The sequence below is a fragment of the Bos indicus genome, chromosome 21 (genome assembly GCF_029378745.1).
Source record: "Bos indicus isolate NIAB-ARS_2022 breed Sahiwal x Tharparkar chromosome 21, NIAB-ARS_B.indTharparkar_mat_pri_1.0, whole genome shotgun sequence".
Taxonomy (NCBI): domain Eukaryota; kingdom Metazoa; phylum Chordata; class Mammalia; order Artiodactyla; family Bovidae; genus Bos; species Bos indicus.
The window spans coordinates 60,086,328-60,102,947 of record NC_091780.1 but is presented as its reverse complement, the minus strand read 5'-3'; positions in this window follow the sequence as shown (position 1 = coordinate 60,102,947).

Sequence of the window (16,620 nt, the reverse complement as noted above, 5' to 3'; positions counted from 1 at the left end):
AACAACATCGGTAGTGATGATGGCACTTCCTGTGGGAGTGGTGGTGCCCCTGTGATTCTGGAGTTAGGCTGGTTGCCTAGGTTTGAATCCTGGGTCTGTCTCTTACCAACTGTGTGATCTGTAACAAGTTACTGTAGTAATAGCCTAGGTCCCTCAGAAAACAGCCTGAGTTAAACCTCACGTGCTTATGTTATCATTGAGGAGTGGTGCAATCCCAGGACAGCAAGAGTGAAGCAAGGAAGGAGGAAAAGCAAATCAGAGGTGATACAGCAGGTATCTATCACACACCTACCTAGCATCAGGCATTATTGTGGTCGCTGAGAATACAGTAATAAATGAAACCAAAGTTGTCGTACTCACAGAGCTTACATTCTAACAGGTGAGACAGACATAAACGAAATAGGTAAAGTATATAGCATGTCAGATACCTAGCAAGATGTGATGCAAGAAAGATCAGGTCAGGAGCATCGGTTTGGAGGTAGATGGGGAGGTGATAAAGTGTTAATAGTCAGGGAGGCCTCGTTGAGAGGGAGACATTAGACCAAAGACTTGCAGAAGATGCAAGGACAACTCGCTTGAATAACTGGGAAAGAGCTTTCCAAGTGAAGGGAAAAGCAGGCGCAAAGGCACCGTGGTGGGTCACGGCTGGTGTTTTTAGGGGACCCCCAAGAGCCTGGCGTGGCTAAGCACAGGTGATGGAGGCGGGAGAGAAGCAGTAGAGGGGTTCACTGGGGCGGGGCGGGTAGGGCCGTGCTGGGTGTTTTAAGGACTTTGGCCTTCACCCTGAGTGACCTGGACTTCCTGGAGGATTCTGAGCACGTGTTGAGCCAGGCTCACCCTGGCCGCCGTGATGGGAAGAGACTTGGGAACAAGGGCAGAACCCGGAGGTCAGCTAGGAGGCCATTGCGACAATGCAGGAAAGAGGATGATGGTGCAGACCAAGATGGGGGCCCTGGGAGTGAGGAGCGGTGATGAGCTCTGTCTGTATTATCAGAGCAGACTCTTTGGGTTTGCTTATGGATTGGGTGTAGGGTGTGAGAGAAAGGGAGGATCTGGAAGAGCTCTAAGGGGACTTCCCTGGTGGTTCAGTGGCTAAGACTGCTCTCCCAATGCAGGGGGCCTGGGTTCATCCCTGGTTGGGGAACTAGATCCCATATGCCACAGCTAAGACCCTGCACAGCCAAATAATATATATATTTTTCTTTTTGGTAAAAAAGAAAGGCTCTAAGTTTTGATCCGAGCAGCGGGAAGGGTGGAGGCGCTCTGGGCTGAGATGGGGGAGTCATGGGGGGAGGAGGTTTGGAGTGGAATGAGCACACTAAGCTGAGATGCTGGGTACATGTCTCCTTGCCCTCTCCTTGCACAAGTGTGCCAACCCTGGGGTGGCCCAGCCCGGATAGCCCTTAGCTGCTCTGCTGCTGCATCACACTGGAGGCTTGGGAATCTCTGATGGGTTTTGGGAGCCCAGGTCCCCAGTGCATCAGGAGGCCACTCCCTCAAGCCGGTCCCTCTGTCCTTCCCTTCCCTCCTCTTCCCCTGTTTCTTCATGTGTTTAATCTTTTCAACACAGAAGAAACCTTCCTTGACATGTGTGGAGGCTGCTCCTGCTTGAATGGAGAAACAGGGTGGAAACACATCAAACTATCTGAACCACATTAAAAAGGGGGGCGGGAGGGTAACATGATAGCAAGGGAGACCACGCACTTGGATTGCTGAAGCCTGAAACCAGCTGCGTGCGATCACGTTTGAACCTGGGGGCTTGAGTTTTCATTTGGACAAGGTGGTGATACTGCTAAGCGCTCAAAGAAAGATGGGGGTGACATTTTTCTTTCCAGGATTGCCTTAACATTTAGCTTGGGTTTCAGCTGCCTCTGACAGAAAACCCACAAAAAACAATGGTTTAAACACGATGGAGGGTTTTAGTCTTGTCTCTCTTGAGAGAGGCCATTGATCTGGGTTGGTTTTACAGCTTCAGCTGCTCCTGCTGCCCTGAGTGTTCTTTTAGCTGCGTCGTACCCAAACCACTGAACTCGTCTGCATGGTCCACGATGGCATCTGTCCCTCCAGAGCATGCATCCGTGTCCTCTGTGGCAAAATGGAAAGAGAGGAGAACTGGGCTGCCCCCTCCTATAAGACTTCCCGGAAGAACCACACAACACGTCAGCTTTCATCCCATTGTTCAGCTGCCAGGGAGGCAGGAAGCGGGTCCTTCGGCTGAATGCTCTGCTCAGTTAATTGCCAACAGGAAGAGACTGTAGGTCGGAACGGGCAACTAGCAGCGTCGGTGACACTTGGCCCAGTCCTGGTGGTCAGATTGGGCCGGATGTGGGCAGTTTCTTCATTAAACAGTCTTGTACAGAGGGTCTACTGAGTTTCATGGGGGCTCAGCATCACTGCTAAAGACAGGATTGAGATCAAATCCATCCTCGGAAATGGCTCGTGGAGGAGCTAGAGAGGCGAGCAATGCTTATGGAGTCCAGCTACCATTTCTTGAGCTCTCGCCCAGGTGCTGGACTAGGGCCTCACTGAATGATCATAAAACTCTCAAAACATCTCTCACGTCCCGCCCATGAGAAGAGGTAGGAAAAAATGAATGTGGGGAAAATGAGTTCCTTCACATGCTGCCCAGCAGAGTTAGAATAAGAACCTGGGGCTACCAGACTTTCCCCATCATATCAGCCTGCCTTCTGTGGCCCTGAAAGGGACCCTTGAGAGAAAGTGACCCCCCCAGGAGAACGTGGACTGGGGCACAGGGTCCGCGGCTGCTCCCAGACAGAGCTCACAGAGGCTCAGGGGGAGAGAGAAATCACCCATTCCGATCTGAGACCCACGTCCTGCCGTGGGGAGGAAAACAATAGGGGAGCTTCCCTGGGCACTCTGAATCACGGGTCACCTCTCCCAGGGACCCTAAGCAAGTCTCAAGTCTCCCAGGCCTCAGTTCCTTCAAATCTGAAATAGAAATAACAACCCCAATGTGAGGCCTGAGATGACCTACTGTCTGTGAAAATACCCAAGAAATAACCCTAAATAAATGTTCATGGTTTTATCAGGAGAGCATCCTCCTTCCTTCCTCTCTTAAACAACAGAATCTGTTCAACTATTGATTTCTTTAAGAACTCGGCCCGCTCCTACCCAGTATTTATCATCAGCAGACTCTTTGGTGCCATTGCCGTAATCCTCGTGATGTTCCGACAGCCTCGAATGTTCTAAATGGAGCAGCATTTCTAGACTACAGCTCTCTCTGGCCCTGGGCAGCAATGTCCCAACCACTGAGATTTGGCATGAAGGGGCAGAATTAATTACCATGAGAGCTGCGCCTCTGCCGACAAAATCCTTGTGTTAGGTCAGTCCTACTGGGTTATAGCGGCCCATCTGTAGTAACCACACACACACACACACACACACAAACCTAAAGTCTGAGTATAGTATTTAATCTCATTCCTGTCGATTGATTGTCTATTCGGGGGTGGGGAGATAGGCCTTCTGTACAAGACTGTTCAATGAAGAAACTGCCCATATCCAGCCCAACCTGACAACCAAGCCTGGGCCAAGTGTCACTAAAAGATCAGATCATGTTGCTGGGCAGTCACTAAGTTGTGTCTGACTCTGCGATGCCGTTGACTGCAGCACACCAGGCTCCTCTGTCCTTCACCATCTCCCAGAGTTTGCTCAAACTCATGTCCATTGAGTGGGTGATGCTATCTAACCATCTCATCCTCTGTTGTCCCCTTCTCCTCCTGCCTTTATTCTTTCCCAGCATTAGGGTCTTTTCCAATGAGTTGGCTCTTTGCATCAGGTGGCCAGAGTGTTGGAGCTTCAGCTTCAGCATCAGTCCTTCCAATGAACATTCAGGGTTGACTTCCTTTAGGATTGACTGGTTTGATCACATAGGTGCCATTTTATGGGAAATTACTGACTACGAAGTATTAGCTCAGTCTCTGGAGACTCTGGGAGCGTCCCAGACGACACCCCTTGCAGGAAGGTGCACTTGCAGATGGAGATTGGGTAGGAGTGTGGACAGGAGCCCTGCCCATCTGAGCAGAGTTCCCTAAATCAGAATCTATGGGGAGAAACTCTAGGCTTTCCCAAGGTATCTGGATGAAGGGCCTTTTAAAAAAATATATTTATTTCTAGTCTCTTATAGACCGAGTTTTGTAAAATACATTACACATTAAGTACCTCAGAAGTGATATTAAAAATGACATGAATAATACAACCGAGCCATGTGGCTTTTGGGTCTTAGTTCCCCACCAGGGATTGAACTCAGGCTCTTGGCAGTGAAAGCCCAGAGTCTTAACCACTGGACCACCAGGGGATTTCCCCTAATTTTTTATAATCAAATGTAATAGACATAAAATTGTCCTGTAACATCCCTCAAAGATGAATTTACTTCTTTGAGGCTCAGGGACCTACAAGAAGCCAGAGACGAACCCCTGAGTAGCATTGCCTGAACCCAGCTGCACCTCCAACTTTCTAAAAGGAAATGATCATCTTTGTCTTAAGGCAACCACAGTAATTTTTCATTAATAGGCACTGCTTATCTAAACTTCTGGGTCACAGCTGACTGGTTTATTTTCTAATAATTTTCCATTTCCTTGTAAGGAGAATAAGGCCCTCACAGATATGTGGTCTAATTTTGTTTTGCGGGTATCTCACCAAGTTTCATAAAGGCATGTGGTATTTCTTATTTGACTGATACAGCTGGACTGAGAAAGGTCATCTGAGTTGATGAGGCAGGCGGGAGAAGAGGCAGCCCCACTGGATCACACACTTGAAGTGGCCGTCAGAACCAGCCCAGCCCCAGCAGGGCTGCCCAGAGCTGCCCGTCCACTGCGGGAAATGGATGACGAAAGACTCATGGCAGTTTCATCCCAACAAGCCTTACTGGGTTTGGTTCTGAGCCTCCACTGAATTCAGGTCTGGCAAGCAGGCTTGTCCACCACTAGAAGAATTACACCTGCCAGGGCAAGACACTGCCCAGGGCCTGTGGTTATCAGAGATGTGGGAGATTTTGTCCCAACTGTCACCCTTGGGATCCAGGTGAATGCCTGGCTTCAGTAAGCCTGCATCCTCCAGCATCGTCAAAACACCAGACACGACCAAATCAGGTTTCTCCCGTCCTCTTAAACACTCAGGGATTCCCTGGACACCAGTTGGGAAGGGGGTCAAATTCCAAAACGTCCTGTGTACAGCAGGTGAAACGGTAGCTGGCATTGCACTCCAGGGACCAATGAAATCTGTAACCAGAGACAGACCATTTCATAGATGCTATGGGAAAATATTTAGTTTTTCTAAATCTATCCAAAAATGGTATCTTTCACTTTTACCATCTATGTGATAAGTAGGATAAAAATCCAGGCTGCCTTCCCCTAGCACATTCTGTAACTCATGTTTCAAGGTCATTAGTAGTGGTAGTGTTAGTTGCTCGGTCATGTCCGACTCTTTGTGACCCCATGGACTGTAGCCTGCCAGGTTCCTCTGTCCACGGAATTCTCCAGGCAAGAAGACTGGAGTGGGTTGCCATTCCCTTCTCCAGGGAATTGAACCTGGGTTTCCTGCATCACAGGTAGATTCTTTACCATTTGAGTTACAGGGAAGCTCTTCTTCAAGATGACTGCTGCTGCTAAGTCGCTTCAGTCGTGTCCGACTCTGTGTGACCCCATAGATGGCAGCCCACCAGGCTCTGCTGTCCCCGGGACTCTCCAGGCAAGAACACTGGAGTGGGTTGCCATTGCCTTCTCCATTGTGTGAAAGTGAAAAGTGAAAGTGAGGTTGCTCAATCGCGCCCGACCCGTAGCGACACCATGGACTGCAGCCCACCAGGCTCCTCCATCCATGGGACTTTCCAGGCAAGAGTACTGGAGTGGCTTACCATTGCCTTCTTGACTACTAGGAGCTATTTCATTGGGTCCACGGCCCGATAGGTGTGGTCTTCACATCAGTTAGGGATTACATTCAGCTGCATGTTACAGAACTCTGACTTTGATGCTTTCACCTTCCAGGGTTCGTTTTTCACACCGGACATTGAAGCAGGTGGTCCCAAGGTATAGTGGCTCCATGGTGCCACCACAGGCTCAGATTTCTCCCGTCTTCTGTTCTGCCGTCTTAGCATGGTCTCTTCTGGTCATGAGATGGCCTCTGCAGCCCCAGCCTCACATTCCTGTGCTAGGAAGGTAGAAGGAAACTACACAGAGAATATAAAATAGTTCCCATAGACGTTCATGTAAGAACCATTGACCAACACTGTGAAACAGGAAGCCCTGTGCTGCAAGGGAGGTTGGGAAATGTAGTTCTGTAGCTAGGAATTTTGCTGCCCCATGAGAAAGAAAAATCTGTTGTTAAAAAGGGAAGAATGAATCCTGGGGAGGCAGCCAGTCCTATCTGCTCCAGCCTCCTCTTCTCCATCTTGGGAAGTGGATTTAGCTTGTTGTTTTCCCAATGGAACAGCTGATAAAAATGACCATTAGTTAAATATCTATTATATATATACATACATATATATATATCTTTCAGAAAAAAACACAAACTTTTGTCTGTTTATGTCTGATTTTTCTTTAGAATTTTTGGTCTTCTACTGCTCAATTAAAAAAATTTTTTTTTTTTTACCTCATCCCACAGTATTGTGGAACCCTAGTTCCCTAAGGAGGGATTGAACCCATATCCCCTGCATTGGAAGGCAGAGTCTTAACCACTGGCTCACCAAGAAAGTCCCTAAGTATCTATTATAAACCAGAAAGTTTGTCAGACCCTTTATGTTCATTTTCTCCTTCAACCTTCACAATAATAACCTGGGAGGTAACTTATTATCATTTCCATTTTATAGACAAAGAAACAAATGGAGGCTGAGAAATATCAAGTACCTCATCCAAGGTGGGACACAGGAAACTGATAACAAAATCTAAATTTTAATCCTCAGGTCTCTGTCCCTAAAATCTAACTTTCCACTATAGCTCAACATACATCTTAATGGTTGTCTCAGAGGAAGGGCTCAGCATCTTTTGTATCCTGGCTATTTTCCTCTGCTGCCTGTCTCATGGGTTAACCTCACTAATATTAATATAAATAATCTGGTACCCAGTCTCAGATGGACACTTGCATTATTTTGGTTTCCACAGACATTTTTGTAGCAAAACTCCTATAAATACAAGTGCTAAAAAGTTCACCTGTCTCTTGGAGTCCAGTGAAACCTGAGTCTTAAGTAAATTGATCAGTCAAGAGTCTTAGTTCCAAGCAAGAGAGATTTATTCTGGATGATTAAGGAGAAATAAGTTAATGAAGATGATAGGGACAGAGTAGTTAATAATGCCGGGGAGGGGGCAGAAATGGTGTTGTTTGTTCATTCCATTTGTATAATTAGCTATAAACTCTTCCAAAGTAAACTAAATAAGTAAATAAAAGGACATGGACTTGTTCATAGAATTGTTGGGAAAGGTAGAGAACCAGATTCGGGAGGCTAAAGCTTGGTGAACAATACCCAAATCCGATGAGAAAATCCTACGGGGGTCCCGTCCCACCAGGTCCTGGGGAAAGGCTCAAGGGCCCACCTTGTCCCTCTTCTCTGCTCTCCTTTCTCTCCCCTCTCCTCATCTCCCTCACCGCCTGTTCAACACCAAGACCTCAGCTTTGCAAGCCCCCACCACGGCTGCCTCTCTCAAAGCTAGATATCCCCATCACCACCAAGCCAGCAACACAAGAGCCTCTTTTCTCACTTTGCCCACTTCTAAATCAATTTTACATGGATGTGCCCATGTACTAGCTTCAATCTGAGTTCTCATTCTTATAGTGGGAGGCAGGACTCTAAAGGCAGGAATTTCCCTAGGTGTAGAAAGACCATTCAAAAGATGATGGATCTGTAACATAAGGGATCCTTGCAGTGACTGAAATTTTCTGTATCTTAACATGTCAATGCTAATGTCCTGGTTGTGATCCTGCACCACAGGTGTGCAGGATGTTACCACTGGGAGAAACTGAGTTAAGGGTACAAAGGACTTCTCTGTATTACATCTTACAACTGCATGTGAACCTATAATTATCTCAAAATAAAAGTTTAACTGTGAAAGACATTAAGAGAATGAAGACAAGCCATAGACTGGAGGGAAAATGTTTGAAAAACATATCTGATAAAGGATTTGTATGCAAAATATACAAAGAACTCTTCATATTTAGTAAGAAAAAAACTCAATTGAAACTAAAAAAAAAAAAAGATCAGAATGGACCCCACAAATGAAGATGTATAGATGGCAAATAAGCACATGAAAAGATGCTCAACATCATATGTCATAGTGAATTGCAAATTAGAACAACATGAGATGCCATATATACCTTTTAGAGTGGCTGAGATCCAGAACACTGGCATCACCAAACGCTGGCAAGGATGTGGAGCAACAGGAATGCTCGTTTGTTCTGGTGGGAATGCAAAATAGTGCAGCCACTTTGAAAGACTGTGTGGCAGTCTCTTACAAAATTAAACATAGTCTTACCATAAGATCCCAAAATCATGCTTCTTGGTACTTACCCAAGTGAGCTGAAAACTCATGTTCACCAAAAAAAAAAAAATAGCACCTGTTCATGAATGCTTATAGCAGCCTTATTCATAATTGCCCAAACTTGGAAGCAACCAAGATGTCCTTCGAGAGGTGAATGGATGAAGGAACTGTGGCACATCTAGTCAATGAAATATTATTTAGCAGTATATAGACATGAGTGGGAATTCCCTGGTGGTCCAGTAGTTAGGACTCTGCACTTTCACTGCGGAGAGCCTGAGTTCAATCACCAGTTGAGGAACTAAGATTCCAAGATCCCACAAACCAAGAGGCATGAACAAATAGGGAAGAAATGAGCTATCAAGTCATGAAAATATAGGGAGGATTCTTAAATGCATATTGCTAAGTGAAAGATGCCAGAGTAAATAGGCCACATACTGTATGATTCCAACTACTATTTGACATTCTGAAAAAGGCAAAACTACAGAGACAGTAAAAATATCAGTGGTTCCCAGGGTTCACGGGGAAGGGTGGGAGGCATGAATAGAGGGAATATGGGACTTTTAGGGCAGTGAAATTATTCTGCACAATACTGTAATGGTGAATATCTGACAATATACATTTATCAAGACCCTCTGAATTATACAACACAAAGAGCGAACCTAATATAAACTATGGTTCCTGGACTGTAACAAATGGAAGCAAGATGTCAATAGCAGGGGAAACTGTGGAAGAAAGGAGGGGATATGGGAACTCCTTGTACTTGTCCCTCAATTTTTCCTTAACCCAAGACCTGTACTAAAAATAAAGTTTACTAATTTTTAAAAAAGTTTAATTACAAAAAAGACAAGGGACGGCCATGATTATAACAGGAGTTATTACAGAATTACCTAGAGAGGTTAGAGGGGTTCAGCATTAGAGGCTTAGACAATCTAAACGATCGAGCCACATAGGAGAAAGCATGAATTGTAAACAAATATCCGGGTGGAAATGGCAGCCAAAGAGATGTAAGTTACAAGTATTTAATACTACTTTAAGCACAGTAAATGAACAGAATGTAAATAAAGGTACTTTTTCACACTTGCTAAAGTAGCATACAACTTCAAATATGCCCTGGTGCTCACCAGGCTCTGAGGAATGTGACACGATAATACCTAACCAGTGGCGGTTAGGTAGGTTCTGGAGAAACACCTCTGCTTGTCAGTAGTGAGCAAAGGCCATACAGATAGACGCTCATGCCCTTTAACCAGAAAATTCTAGAAGTTTATTTTAAACAATGATTCCTGAGGACCTATCTCAACAGAAGTTAAAAATCTATTGTGGCATATTACTACTCAGGAAAAATGACCTAGTCTCTTTAAAAAATTGATGGCATTTAAAAAAGCAGGTGTTGGAGAGATGTTACAGAATAAAGGAGACATAAGATATAACACCCAAATGCAGTGTATGGAGTTTGGACTCCATTTGAATGAACAACTATAAAAAGCCTGTGGGTATTTTTTGGATATTGTTGTTGCTATTGTTATTTAGTTTCTCAGTTGTGTCTGGCTCTTTGCAACCCCATGGACTGTAGTCTGCCAGACTATCGGGTCCTATAGTAGGACCTATCCATGGGATTTTGTGGGAAAGATTACTGGAGTGGGTTACCATTTCCTCCTCCAGGAGATCTTCCCGACCCAGGATAGAACCCACCTCTCCTTGTCTCCTGCATTTCAGGTGGATTCTTTACCACTGAGCCACAGGGGAAATTTTTAGTATGGACTGGAAATTAGGTGATATTAACAAACTATTAGTATTGTTCTGTATAAAAATGGCAGACAATTAGATTTTAAAAAGTCAGCATCAGAGAGCATTGTGAAGTATTTATGGATAAGATGTCATGCTAAAAATAACCCAGCTTTTATGTATGTGCACAGTTGGCCTTCTGTATCTGCAGACTGAACCAAATGTAGGCTGAGTTCCATCTGGGGTTGGTTGAATCCACAGATGCAGAATCCATGGATACAAAGGACCACTGCACTACACCATTTATACAAGGGATTTGAGCATCTGTGAATTTTTGTATCCATGGGCGTCCTAGAACCAATCCCCGGCAGATACCACAGACTGTATTTTACCACAATTTTGTTGTTGTTGTTGTTTTTAAACTGGCGGGGGGTGGCGGGAAGTGCAGGCTGTGGGGAAGTGAGCAGTATGAAGCAAGGACGGCTAATGTTGCTAATGGTTGGAGATGCTTGATGGGTACATTGAAATTCATTATACAATTTTATATGCTTGAAAATTTCCATAATAAAAAGTTCTAAAGCATCATATTGTGGCAGGATACTAGCAGTACCTTACTATCTGTTGCAGATATTTAGCTCAGCATGTCGCCTCCTAGCAAAGATGATTTCCCAGCCTTCCTTGCAACTGCATGCATCCTTTGCTGTTATCAACATCCTTTACCAGTGGTGCATTTGTTACAGCTAATGAACCTACACTGACACATTATGATTACCCAAGTCCATAGCTTAGGAATTAAGGTTTATCTCTGGCATTTAATAATGTCTATTACTTGTTCTGATTACTTTTGATCGTAGTACCATTTTCAGGGAAACTCTTGAATAACATTTTAAACCAGTTTTTAGGTAGCAAGGATAAAGAGGGCAAAGTGAATCCCATGGCTTTTAATTTACTTAATCAAAAAGAACTGACAGCTGCTGAAATGTTAATAATTTCACATGATATATGAAATACAGAGTCGATCACAGTGGAAATATATAGCTCCATCTACTGTAAATACTTTGAATTGGATATCCCTGAGTTTTGTACTCGATGGATCCTAGGTTGTTTTCATGATGAATTTAGGAGTTTTGTAAGTGATGTCGTGCTCGGAGCATTTTGCAGGACTCTGAGTGATATAATGAACAGGAGGAGGCAGCCCTCAGGAACACTGAGCAGTGGAACAGCGTTCAGGTAGCCTCCAGCCCCAGCTGACATTTGGTGACCTATTGAGCCTGTGTTACCCAAGAAAGGCTGAGGTTTGAGCATATAAAGGGAGCTACACTGCTTTCCCTCAAGCCACAGTCATCGGGATGGGATGAAACAAAATGACCCTTGAGAGGGGAAAGGATTTTTGGAAAGTGTTGGAGAGATGGGAGGGAAATGGCAGTCCAGGGGTGAGGGTAAGGTAAGGTCATGATATTCTCACTTACCCCTGGCTGACCAGCATTTGAGGGTAACAGAAGGACAAGGTCAGAGGTGATTGTTGCATGTGGGGTCAGGTCAGTCATTCACAGCAGTTATGCCCAGCATGGACCAGACAGCACGTTCTGAACTGAGAGAACACCCAAGCAACCACTGTCTAGTAGAGTAAAAAGAAATTCCCTGTAACCTGTAATAAGTGCTAGAATAAAAGTATATTCGATGTGCCTTGAAGGGAGGGAGAAGGAAGACCTTCAGTCTGTTTCAGGAATAGGGGTTGAGCAGAGTTGGCTTTAGGTCTCAGAATGGGGTGACCTCACAAAGGAGGAGACAGTTGAGACAGACACTGAAGAACAGGAGGCTTTCAAAGCGCACAGGAAGAGAGGAAGGGCATTTCGGGCAAGAGGAACAGCATGAACTACTGCACAGAGGTGTGAAATTTCATCGTGCGTTGAAACAGGAAATAGGGTCGGCTTCTTGGCTGAAACTTAGTAAGACGGTGGGGCAAGAAGGACTGAGAACATAAGTAAGGACCAGCTTCTCCAGGACCTTGAACTCCAGGCTGAAAAGTGTGCAGACACTGGGGAGCATTGAGAGCGTCGAACAAGGCAGAGACGAGGAAACAGTCATCTGGACGCAAAGCAGAGGGTAGATTGTAGCCAGTTAAGACTAGAGGTCAGAGATGCTGGTTAGGAAGCTACTGTAAGGAGTTCAGAAGAGAAACAGAGAATCAGAACCAGGGCAGGGGCGTATAAGAAGGACAAGACAGAATCTCGGAGGGAGTTCAAGTTCACCTCGGAAATGGGTGGCACTGGGCCACGGACTGGACTTGAGTGACAAACAGGACATTCAGCGGAGCGGCCAGGCATCTGATTACGATCCCCCTGTTGGCACAGTAAGTGACACATAAAAAGTGTTCAATGCATGAAATCTGTTGTCATTGCCTCTATTATTACTATTCTTATTTATCTCAAATACTACGTCATCTCTTGTTGATTTTTTTCAGATACTGACCTTCATAGCTATTCTGTAGGAAAGTTACATAATTGGGTTTCCTCATATAGAACAAAATACGACCCATAGAATCACAGAGATCATTGGTTTTATTGTGTGTAAGGTCATTAAACCTTAAATCAGAGCTTTTGTATCTTAGTCTGTTCAGTGTTGTCCCATAAAGCAACTGCAAAGCATTGGGGAATTAACTCCACCTAGTCTGCCTCCATCTCCTGCCCTCATGCTGGACTGAGAACTCCCCGAGGTGAGACCCTAGATCTTACTTTCCATTGTCTCCCCAGTCTTTAGGAGAACATTAGACTATGGCCAGTGCTCCAAAGACCTTTGTTGAAGAGGGAATAAATAAATGTATGGATGGATGATTGGAACAATTTAAAAAATTATATTTTAAAAAAAACCCCTTCTTTTGGATTAAGTGTAATGTGTATCATCTTTGAAATTGGTCAAATGACCAGCCAAAGGGAGGACTAGAATGAATCCTTGACAGATGCTTAGACACGGTGGACTCGACTCTACAGTGAACAAAGGCCAGTCAGCTGGCCACCCAGAAGTAGCTCAAGTAAAGCCACCCACATACCCCATCTCCATAGTGAGATTCATCATAGAGGGCAGGTTTCAGCCCAAATAATTTGGATTCATTGCCCAATATTGCTCAGATTTTCTGCAGACTTCACAGACTTTTTGTATTGGGATATTGATTCTTCTACCAGAACAAAACCCAAAATGCCAGTGGTTCAAACAGTACACAAGGGTATGTTTAGGCTCTTACTGCTGGCTCCAATATACTGTATACTGAGATTCCAGATTTTTTCCATCTTGAAGTTCTGTCACCGTCAATGCTTAGCTTCTATCATCTCATTGAAAAAATGACAGATCTGGTCCCCCACCACTGTATGCCCCACCTGATTCCTGTCCCAAAAAGGGACAAAAGAGGAGGTATGTATCAGGCTCACGCCTTACGGTCCGAACCGTAAGGCAGTGCTCCCTGACCTTTTTGGCACCATGGACCGCTTTCCTGGAAAACAGTTTTTCCACAGACTGGGGCAGGGGGATGGCTTGGGGCCTATTCAATTTATTGTGCAGTTTTTAAAAATTATCATTACATCAGTTCCCTCTCAGATCACCAGGCGTTAGATCCTGGAGACTGGGACCCCTGCCTTAAGGCATAAGCAAGAAGTTGCACACATTATTTCTGTTCACATCTCATGAATCAAAACCTGATCACATGGCCACAAGTGGCTTCCAGCAATGCTGGGAAGTGAAGAATTTAGCTTCCCTAAAATTTCTATCAGTCTAGAGGAGGACTCCTTAACCTTTCCCATGCTATCGACACCTTTGTCCATCTGATGAAACTGCTTCACAGAATTCTCAAGCAAAAGTTTTAATTTAAAAAGTTTAAAATACTTAAAAATAATTATAGGGGCTTCGCGGTGGTCCAGTGGTTAAGATCCACCTGCCATTGCAGGGGACATGGGTTTGGTGCCCGCTCCAGGAAGATGCCGAGGGACAACTATGCCTAAGCATCACAACTGCAGAAGCCCACGTGCCTAGAACCTGCGCTCTACAACAAGAGGAGCCCCTCCTCTCTGCAACTGAGGAAGTCCGCGTGCAGCAAAGAAGACCCAGCAGAGCCAAAAATAAAATAAGGAAATAAATCTTAAATAAATAATTGTAAGAATAGTTGCAACCATGATTATTATTGCAAGAATAACAAATATAGCAGCTGGTCTAAATCACTACTATAACTCCAAAGTTAAGATGAGCATAAGCAAAATTTCAAGGTCTCTGCCATCATGTGATATAAAAATATCTGTGATTCCTTCTGGTAACAAAGTTACATACAGTATGAATCCTACTATGACCATCACTTACATTCACAATTGAAGGAAATGCTGAATTTCAGTTAGAGGGCAGTCAAGACAAAGATGTGATTTTTTTCCTCAGCCTGATGCATGGACACCCTGAATTCTATTTAAAGGCTTTTGGGGGTCTATGTGCCTAGTTTAAACCCTGCCCCCCTTCAATAGAAGAAGAGAATGGAGACTGAGTAGCATTAACAGTGCCGGTTACATGCCCCATTGCAGTAGATGCTCAGGCTTTGTGACTGGTACTCTGTGTTAATCATGGTTCAATGAAGAAATAGACTCTTTGCCACCCCATGGACTGTAGCCCGCCAGGCTCCTCTGTCCATGGGATTCTCCAGGCAAGAATACTGGAGTGGGTTGCCACGCCCTTCTCCCAGGGACCTTGCCAACCCAAGGATAGCACCCAGGTCTCCCCCATTGCAGGCAGATTCTTTACTGTCTGAGTCACCAGGGAAGCCCGAAGAAACAGAAAGCACAGAGAAATTTGAAAGGGAAATTTTAATATAAAGAATTATTAAATGAAGCAGGCTTTGGTGTCATGAGAGATTGATGAGTAAGAAGAGATGCTAAAGAACACAGGAACTGCAGATAAAAAAAAAAAGGCTGAGAGCTGATATCTGGAAATTGTCAGAGGGCAGGGCAGGCTTCCTGAATGGCCGAGCAGTTGCTGCAGTGTCACGCTGGGGGAACTTGTTGGAAATTCATCTGCTAGATGCTTGGGAAAGCTGCTCTTGGAGTGGTTCCTCCTGGAGGCACTATAAAACCCCCAGTGGGAGATGGCGGGTGCAGGACGCCAGGGACTGCTGACCACTGGGTCCTGAAGAAGCCAGGCTCTGGGGAAGACACGCACACTGAGAAGGAAGCCAGAATGTGTCCCCCTAAATAGGCCACTTTGGCAAATTGATTGTTTTGAATTAAAGGCATGTGAGAAACAGCAAATACTAGGACACTCTGACCCTCTTCTTGCTTCCTGAAAGGAGATAAATCTCCAGTGTGAAAGGTACCCTCCCCGGATGAGGAGGAAAGAAGACCTTCTTATCAGCACAGAGATAGCACCAGAGGAATCTGCAAATGAACCTCAGTCCCTTTCTTTCCTCCCATGTATTTTATTTACTTTCCCACCTTCCAAGTTTGCCTTCCTTGGGAGCCTGAAGCTGCTCTCCTTTGTCCTGTCATTTCTCTACAAATTATTTTTTATTGAAGTTGTCGAATCTCTGGAATTCTAAATCACAATCTGAGTTACTTTTGGTTTAATCGTCTCCCACATGACGCGTGTTGCACATTTTAACTGTTTTTCTCTGCTAATCTGCCTTTTAGTACAAGGGTGTCAGCCAAGAACTCAGAAAAGTAAAAAGAACATTATTCTTCCTTCCCTACAGCTGCAAGGCGGGGCCCTGGGGGAGCTGGGAACTGGATGCTAGGAGACCTGCCTGCCCTGGGGTAACTGGAGAGATGCTCTAAGCTGGATGGCTTGTCAACAGTCCTTGTTGGATCACTAATTTGAAAGTTTCCTCCAGATTCCAGCCTTGTTTGCTCCCAGTCTATGGTTCTGAGCCTCTGCCCAAGTTCTTGGTTTGTCTCCTGGTTCTCTAAGCAAAGGTTCAAAAACAGCCCTGAATCCTGCCGACTGGGCTAGAACTTGAATACTTTGCTCAGCCTTTTCTATCTCATTTCCTGGAGCCCCAAACTATTATCCAAATATCCTCACTTATCAGTTGGATCCTAATCAATCTAGAAAATTATGTGAGGTCATAATGCTGTCTGAGAACCTCGTCAGATACTGGGCCCCATCCTGTAACTGATTAAGTCTTCTTGGATCAAACCCAGGCCTGTCAACGTCTTTTGGATCCTGGGAATCTCTCTGACTCCAGTTTACAGGTGCTCTGTGTGCACGCCAAGTCACTTCAGTCACATCTGACTCGTTGTGACCCTATGGACTGTAGCGTGCCAGGCAACTCTGTCCATGGGATTCTCCAGGCAAGAATACTGGAGAGGGTTGCCATACACTCCTCCAGGGGATCTTCCCGACCCAGGGATTGAATTGGTGTACTACTTTGCAGGTGGATTCTTTACCA